This window comes from Tiliqua scincoides, chromosome 1 (genome assembly GCF_035046505.1).
Source record: "Tiliqua scincoides isolate rTilSci1 chromosome 1, rTilSci1.hap2, whole genome shotgun sequence".
Taxonomy (NCBI): Eukaryota; Metazoa; Chordata; class Lepidosauria; order Squamata; family Scincidae; genus Tiliqua; species Tiliqua scincoides.
The window spans coordinates 35133197-35142238 of record NC_089821.1 but is presented as its reverse complement, the minus strand read 5'-3'; the positions used below and the strand labels follow the sequence as shown (position 1 = coordinate 35142238).

The following is a 9042-nucleotide window of genomic DNA, read 5'->3' as shown; positions in this document are numbered from 1 at the left end:
GACCCATTGCCACCAGATGCTGTCTGCCTGGGAGTGAACGCTCCCTTCCCCCAAGGAGACCCCAGCAATAGCCGTGGCACCCACAGGATCCTGAGGTTGCCATTTTGATGCCGCTGGAACCCTGGGCATAATAACTCTTTGGGTCTTGTATGTTGGATCCTGTCCGTACCAATCATAAATTCCATCTGTAGCAAATTCTCCTGAATGTAAGACACATGGAGGGCACAGCTGGTACGTGCTACCTTTCCGTATTTGTTTTCATGCTCAGTTTGTCCTTCAATTTTTTCTCTGTCTTCAATCTGTTCATTTTCCTCTCTTCCTTTCTATTACTTTCCCCCCTCTTTCCAGTTTTCCTTCTTCTTTTGCATCTTTCTGTCTCCATTTATTTCCGCTCTTTTCCCTACCATGAGTTCTTTGTCTGCATACAAAGAAAAATACTGCCTGAAGACTTTGTTCACAACCCACACTTGGCCTTCCCAAGATGCTTCTGTCTACCAGAGATCCTATAACTATTGGAAGCAAAGCTAGCAATAGCTCTAGGGTATCCTCACAATATGAAAATGTTCTTTCTGAAGAAAAAAAATAGCAACAATTATATTTAAAATTTAGGGTGCAGTCCTAACCCCTTATGTCAGTGCTTTCCAGCACTGGTATAGCGGTGCCAATCAGACATGTGCTGCATCCTGCAGTTGGGTGTCACTCACGGAGGCCTCCTCAAAGTAAGGGAATGTTCCCTTATCTCAGAGCTGCATTGCCCTTATGTCAGTGCTGGAAAACACTGACTTAAGGGGTTAGGATTGCGCCCTTAGAGACATAATACAATTTCCTTAGGTGCAGAATGACAGGGTTTACAAATGTATAGGGATGAATTTATGGGCCATAAAATTCATTTCCCTTACGAACTGAACTACCAAAGTGCACCCTCCCATAGTCCTTTGCAAACGACATTGTTCATTAGCCTATCAGTAATAACAGTTGACTCTTTTATTCCTCGACAGCTTTTAAATAGCATTATTAACTTAGGAACACCCATATGCTCCATGCTGTTATTGCAGGAAGCTATTTCATATGCCAGAATGTCCAATTGTCACTCTTTTACAGCCTTCGTGCTCTTTGGAGGGTGCGGAAAATGTACTGTGATTGTACTTGTTGGATCTGATATCATGGAACAGCTCATAGAGGAATAAGACTTAATGCCTTTGAGCTGTTCTTTTTAGTGGCAGGTGTAGGAGATAAAAAGCTGAAAGTCATATTTACTAGGATATAAGATACCAGAATAGGCCATATAAAAGCAGACCAATACAGCTGAACTGAAAGTAGATTAGTTTATGATTGTCTTTAAATTTTTGTTCCTCATTTTGAAGGAAGACTGTAAAAAGGTAAAGAAGAAGGCAAGGCTTTGCATTTACATTTTTTAAATAGTTGAAAAGTATTTCTTTCATAAACAGCAGCAACGCCAAAGTCCTGTGTACTTAAGTTTGTACACCTGAACTTTTCTTCCACGAAGTTTTCAAGCAGAGGCTGGACGTCTGTCAAGAATGCAGTACCAGTTGCCTGCACTGAGTTGGGGGCTGGGCTACATGACCTCCAAGACACCTACCACTTCTAATATTCTATGCATGGTATGGAAGAGTTGTAAAAATGCTTACTAGTTGTCTTATACTGCAACCTCATAGACATACAATATGGTCCTATTGCCAATATTTATGAATATAAAAAAGTGCAGATTCCTTACATTAGTTTCTGACTGCACTCTAACTTCCCATAGATGCTTAAAAACAATGACTTCAAGTACAAGCATAAGGCTTCAAAATCTTCTTTCTAGAAAGAATCTGCGAAGTTCTCTATCCTTGTGCTCGGGCTGCTATTTGCATATATATGGCACATCACATAAATTTCCTATTTGATTTCTTGCATATGACTTTCCTTACCTCTTCCTGTATCACAGTGGTCTTCAACCTTTTTCATGCTATGACCCGAATAAATAAATACAGTATAAGACTGGTGACCCACAGTCAATCCACCCCCCCTCCTGGCACCCTATCCTTTCATCCCTGCCCCCATCGCCACCCACTCCCCACCCCCATAATGTCCTCCCAGCATTGTTCACTGTAACCAAATATTAGCGCGGGCAGAAAAACTTACCATGAAGCCTGGCACTAGTCAAAGCTATTTTAGCAAAATTGCTAAGAACCTGAGCAAGACTCAGAGACAGTCTCCTGATACCTGAAGGGGTATGCCAGATCCCTGCCCTGTTTCCTGGTGGTGCTGTAGTGGTATTCAACCTTTTTCATTCCCATAATTTGCTGCGACCCCTCAACTAAGGCTTTGCGACCCCATTGGGTCCCAACCCAAAGGCTGAAGAACATTATTGTATAACACTATCACATTCCTTTCCTCTGTTTTCCTTTCTTATCCTGGCATGACTAATGGACTGCTTAACATACCTTTGTAAGCCAACCCTTCTGGCAAGAGTGCTTTTAAAAAATTAGGATATTGTTAAGTTCTATGTTTTGATTTTTGCACTCAAATTTTGGACACATTTTCAATTAAAAATGTTTAACTTTATGTATAGCCATTAAAAATGCACACACCATCTTTTAATCAGAACTGAAGCTCAAGGTGGTTTTAAAAAATGTAATTGATTTGTTTGACTGAGCACATTCTCTCTCACCCTGTACACATAGAGACCTCCAGATAGTCTTGTTCTCTTCAATCCAGGATGCAATAAATCTCAGCCTTGCACTTGACTGCTGTTTGTCACCCTGGGACCTTACTGGCTCTAACCTGTCAGTGAGTTTAACATGCTGTATACAACCCATTTAAATCATAATATATTTATCACCTGTTTTAGATCAAAGCAGCACTGCTTCAAAGGCATCAGCTCCATGGTGTGATGATGCAAGTAGCTTACTTTACCTATGGTTTAACAAGGATATCTTTTCTTTTATATCTTCAAAATCATGAAACACCTCCTATAATTTTTCCATTGCTGGAGGTTATATTATATCCCACCCTTCCTCATGATTTCTCTTCTCATGGGCAACATCTAGCATGAAAAATGCCCTGGTTTTGTATCTAGCCCTCTGTTCTTGGTTACACTGATCACTGGCAGGTGGAAAACAATTCAATCAAGTAGTAATTTAAATTTTATTACTGACAATTTCCTCCTCATGCAAATGCTGGAATGTTTAAGAGATGTCCTGAGCATGTGCTCTTGAGCATGGGTATGCTTTTATCACATAACTGAACTACATGCACCCTCAATTACAAGCAAGAACTTTCTACCTATTTGTTTTCTTCTGTGTTTCACTGTTTCTGTTCAGAGTTATCTTCTGTTTCCAGAGAGCTGGTTGCAGCTTGATATCAATGACAGAGTTAAAATAAGCCAGGCATTCCTGGGCTTATGCTGGTGCAGTCCCCCTGTGTCAGCCTGCCAGTGTTGCAAACATGCTGTAAAGCATGTTTGCGCTACTTTGGGAGACAGGGAGGCCAGCACAAAGGCCCATGCTGGCTCCCAAAAGCCGAATCCAGACCCTGCGCTGATGAGATCGTGCTGGACGAAGCAGGCCAGTGTAGGGGTGGGATAAGATGGTGGGAGGGTGAAACGGAGGTGGGGAGGGGTATTTTGGGTGGAGGAGGCTGGTCCTGGAGGCGGATTTGGCCCAGGAGGGCGGTGGGACTGGCCACAGCAGTGCTGGCCAAATCCTCACCCCCCCCCCCCACTCCCAGCCTAATCAGCCTTTGCTCGGATTTGCACTAGGGATTTTTCTGGCGCAGATCCAAGTTGACCTCCAGCTGGCATCTACCTACCCCTTGGCCTGGCTGTTCCAGTGCAATTTAGGATTGAGCCCTAAGAGCCCAAGATATAGCCTGTTTGGTAACACATTACAGGAGTGTAAGTTCCATGGAATCAGTGACGATTACATTCATGTTATATGCTTAGTATTTGGGTAGCCACTGACATTTATTAAAGCTATGCATTTACCAGAAAATAAACTCTTGCATACATGTAATATAATGGAATTTTCTTCTGAATAAGCATATATAGGGTTGTGTTGTTAGTGCTAATTCCTTGCTCAGAAAATATTTTATGGGCAAATATTTCAGGGTGACATTGAAAAGGTATTTCCGGTAATATATTACTTAGTCATGACATTAAAAAACCTACCAACTGTTTCCTATTTCTTTATCGTTAACTGATAAGGCAAGTTATACACCCTCTAGTATTTACAGTGTGAATGTGAATATAGTTTTAAGAAGCAAATGTTGTTAATGTTTATAGGTCATCCTAGAGGTTGCCATGGCGTTTGAGGGCAGCAGGTTTGAGAGTCTAAGGGTGGGGTGGGAATTAACACTCTTTATCTGCATGAAAAATGAGAAGACTGACAATCCAGAACTCCAAAATCCTCAGTCCATCCCAAATGCATTCCTAAGCAAAGACACTCAGTTTTACTACATTGTTCAGTGAAGGTGTTTTTCATCTGACATTCTTTGTATTGGCAACCTTCAGTCTCGAAAGACTATGGTATCGCGCTCTGAAAGGTGGTTCTGGCACAGCGTCTAGTGTGGCTGAAAAGGCCAATCCGGGAGTGACAATCCCTTCCACACCGGGAGCAAGTGCAGTCTGTCCCTGGTCTGTCTCCCTGGCTATGGGCCTTCCTTCTTTGCCTCTTAGCCTCAGACTGTTGGCAAAGTGTCTCTTCAAACTGGGAAAGGCCATGCTGCACAGCCTGCCTCCAAGCGGGCCGCTCAGAGGCCAGGGTTTCCCACCTGTTGAGGTCCATCCCTAAGGCCTTCAGATCCCTCTTGCAGATGTCCTTGTATCGCAGCTGTGGTCTACCTGTAGGGCGCTTTCCTTGCACGAGTTCTCCATAGAGGAGATCCTTTGGGATCCGGCCATCATCCATTCTCACGACATGACTGAGCCAACGCAGGCGTCTCTGTTTCAGCAGTGAATTTGTATTGGCAACCTTCAGTCTCGAAAGACTATGGTATCGCGCTCTGAAAGGTGGTTCTGGCACAGCGTCTAGTGTGGCTGAAAAGGCCAATCCGGGAGTGACAATCCCTTCCACACCGGGAGCAAGTGCAGTCTGTCCCTGGTCTGTCTCCCTGGCTATGGGCCTTCCTTCTTTGCCTCTTAGCCTCAGACTGTTGGCAAAGTGTCTCTTCAAACTGGGAAAGGCCATGCTGCACAGCCTGCCTCCAAGCGGGCCGCTCAGAGGCCAGGGTTTCCCACTTGTTGAGGTCCATCCCTAAGGCCTTCAGATCCCTCTTGCAGATGTCCTTGTATCGCAGCTGTGGTCTACCTGTAGGGCGCTTTCCTTGCACGAGTTCTCCATAGAGGAGATCCTTTGGGATCCGGCCATCATCCATTCTCACGACATGACCAAGCCAACGCAGGCGTCTCTGTTTCAGCAGTGAATACATGCTAGGGATTCCAGCACGTTCCAGGACTGTGTTGTTTGGAACTTTGTCCTGCCAGGTGATGCCGAGGATGCGTCGGAGGCAGTGCATGTGGAAAGCGCTCAGTTTCCTCTCCTGTTGTGGGTGAAGAGTCCATGACTCGCTGCAGTACAGAAGTGTACTCAGGACGCAAGCTCTGTAGACCTGGATCTTGGTATGTTCCGTCAGCTTCTTGTTGGACCAGACTCTCTTTGTGAGTCTGGAAAACGTGGTAGCTGCTTTACCGATGCGCCTGTTTAGCTCGGCATCGAGAGAATGAGTGTCGGAGATCGTTGAGCCAAGGTACACAAAGTCATGGACAACCTCCAGTTCATGCTCAGAGATTGTAATGCAGGGAGGTGAGTCCACATCCTGAACCATGACCTGTGTTTTCTTCAGGCTGATTGTCAGTCCAAAATCTTGGCAGGCCTTGCTAAAACGATCCATGAGCTGCTGGAGATCTTTGGCAGAGTGGGTAGTGACAGCTGCATCGTCGGCAAAGAGGAAGTCACGCAGACATTTCAGCTGGACTTTGGATTTTGCTCTCAGTCTGGAGAGGTTGAAGAGCTTTCCGTCTGATCTGGTCCGGAGATAGATGCCTTCTGTTGCAGTTCCAAAGGCCTGCTTCAGCAGGACAGCGAAGAAAATCCCAAACAAGGTTGGTGCAAGAACACAGCCCTGCTTCACTCCGCTTCGGATGTCAAAAGGGTCTGATGTGGAGCCATCGAAGACAACAGTGCCCTTCATGTCCTTGTGGAAGGATCTGATGATGCTGAGGAGCCTGGGTGGACATCCAATCTTGGGGAGAATCTTGAAGAGGCCGTCTCTGCTGACCAGGTCGAAAGCCTTTGTGAGATCTATGAAGGCTATAAAGAGTGGCTGTCGTTGTTCCCTGCATTTCTCCTGCAGTTGTCTAAGGGAGAATACCATATCAGTGGTGGACCTGTTGGCTCGGAATCCACACTGCGATTCTGGATAGACGCTCTCTGCAAGTACCTGGAGCCTCTTTAGTACAACTCGGGCAAACAGCTTTCCTACAACGCTAAGGAGAGAGATGCCGCGGTAGTTGTTGCAGTCACCCCTGTCACCTTTGTTCTTGTACAGCGTGATGATGTTTGCATCCCTCATGTCTTGAGGTACTCCACCTTCTCTCCAGCAGAGACAGAGGATTTCATGCAGCTCAGTGACGATGATCTCTTTGCAGCATTTTAGGACTTCAGCAGGGATGCTGTCTTTTCCAGGTGCCTTGCCAAAGGCAAGGGAGTCCAGGGCCACGTGAAGTTCTTCTAGGGTTGGTTCACTGTCAAGCTCTTCCAGCACAGGCAGGCACTCAATGTTGTTCAGTGCTTCTTCGGTGACTACATTTTCTCTGGAATATAGCTCAGAGTAGTGCTGCACCCAGCGTTCCATCTGCTGCGCCCGATCCTGGATGACCTCGCCTGTGGCAGACTTCAGAGGGGCAATTTTCTTCTGTGTTGGACCTAGGGCCTGCTTGATACCATCATACATCCCCTTGATGTTGCCCGTGTCAGCTGCTATCTGTATCTCGGAACAGAGCTGGAGCCAGTAGTCGTTAGCACATCTCCTGGCAGTCTGTTGGACTTTGCTGCGAGCAGTTCGGAGGACCTGCAGGTTGCGCTCACTGGGACAGGCCTTGTATGCTGCTTGAGCTCTCCTCTTTTCCTCAATGACTGGTGTCAACTCCTCAGAGTGGGCTTCAAACCAGTCTGCCGCCTTGTTGGTCTTCTTGCCGAATATGGACAAGGCGGTGTTGTAAACGGTATTCTTGAAATGTTCCCATCTGTTGGATGCGTTTGCGTCGGCCGGGCCTGGAAGAGATTCCTCAAGCGCTTGTGCAAATTCCTCCACTTTTCTCTGATCCCGGGTCTTGCTGGTATCAATGCGAGGTCTTCCTTCCTTTTTCGTGTGATACAGTCGCTTTGTTTGCAGTTTCACTCTGCTGCACACCAGGGAGTGGTCAGTGCCGCAGGCAGCACCATGATAACTGCGTGTGATCTTGATGCTGGGAAGGCTGGAGCGTCTGGTGAGGATCAGGTCGAGCTGGTGCCAGTGCTTTGATCTTGGATGTCTCCAAGAGACTCTATGTTGGGGCTTTGTGTTGAAGAATGTGTTGCTGACACAGAGACCGTGATGACAGCAAAACTCTAGCAGGCGTTGGCCATTTTCGTTCATCCTCCCAGTGCCAAACTGACCTAAGCAAGTGGGCCATGAACTGTTATCAGCACCAACTCTAGCATTGAAATCGCCGAGGATGAACAATGGCTCTTTTACAGGGATTTTCTTGACAGTGGTGGCCAGGTCATCATAGAATTTGTCTTTGGCTTCTGCTGGAGACGACAGAGTCGGTGCATAAGCACTGATGAGAGTGATAGGTCCTGCTGATGACTGGAGCTGCAGGGACAAAATTCTTTCACTTCCCACAGTAGGTGGGATGATGGATTTCAGCAGGGTATTTCTGACCGCAAAGCCAACGCCATGTTCCCTGGTTTCGTTTGGTGGTTTTCCCTGCCAGAAAAATGAGAAATTTCTCTCCTTGACAGATCCGGAATCTGGCAGCCTAGTCTCTTGAAGGGCGACGATGTCCATCTGCAGTCTGCTCAGCTCCATGTCGATGACAGCTGTTTTGCGTGCGTCGTCTATTTCTTGCAGGTCATCAGAGAAGCCAGGTGTCATTGTCCTAACGTTCCAGGTGCCCAGCTTTAGGGCAGTAGTTTTCTGTTTTCTGTTGCATGGTGCAGAGTTGTCGATCCGCTTGTCGGTTTTCACCCTAAACCCCACGCACCCCATGAGGTTAACGGACCGTGGCGAGGCAACACCTTACTGGCTGGGGACTGCCCAGCTTAAGGCGGGCGGTAGCTGCCCAATGAGATGCAATGATCTCTCCCACCGTCGGAAGCAGCCCCTGGCGTCATGCTCTACGCCAATCGAGCAAAGACTTATAACCGGTAAACTGCTGCTTCCCGTGTTGTGCCGACGCCGTATGGCGAAGTTGGAGTGTCCTCTCCAGTGCGCAAAGCCTGGGTAAAGAAGGTATGGAGGATAGGCTGTTACCCATGCAGCAAATCCCCCCTCTCCACGTCGCTGGAATGGTCCAATGGAAAGGCAGAAGCCAATACGGTTGGTTCCAGCGGCGTCGCAGGAGTTGCCAGAACGTGACTGTGTTCAGCCATGAACTGCCTAAGGGACTCCGGCTCCTGATTTTGCCTCGAGGTTGACTCCTGAAGCCTTTTCCAGAACTGGATGTAGCCACAAGGCAGTGGAGGTTTGGGATCAGAGTTTCCTTCTCTTAGATGAGCTGCCTTCCTAGGCTGACGAGTCCCATCTACCCGGTGGCTGTTTAGTCGCCTCTTACGACAAGTACAGCCAAACTGAGGGCCTATTCTTGGCCCCCAGCCCCCAGGGGTATACATGCAGTGAATACATGCTAGTGAATACATGTATACCCCAGGGGTATACATGCAGTGAATACATGCTAGGGATTCCAGCACGTTCCAGGACTGTGTTGTTTGGAACTGTGTTGTGACTGTGACAGTCACTGTGTTGTGACTGTGTTGTCTGACATTCTAAGGGCTAAGA

At 47.0% G+C, this 9042-nt stretch overlaps 1 long non-coding RNA gene across 1 annotated transcript in view; it reads left to right on the top strand.

Moving 5' to 3' along the window:
* The first annotated feature begins 3468 nt into the window (after nucleotides 1–3468).
* LOC136637939 (uncharacterized) overlaps nucleotides 3469–9042 on the top strand; it is a 50890-nt gene continuing 45316 nt past the window's right edge. The window contains exon 1 of the long non-coding RNA XR_010793586.1: nucleotides 3469–3569. This is a non-coding gene — a long non-coding RNA (uncharacterized lncRNA). The remainder of the gene's footprint in view (nucleotides 3570–9042) is intronic.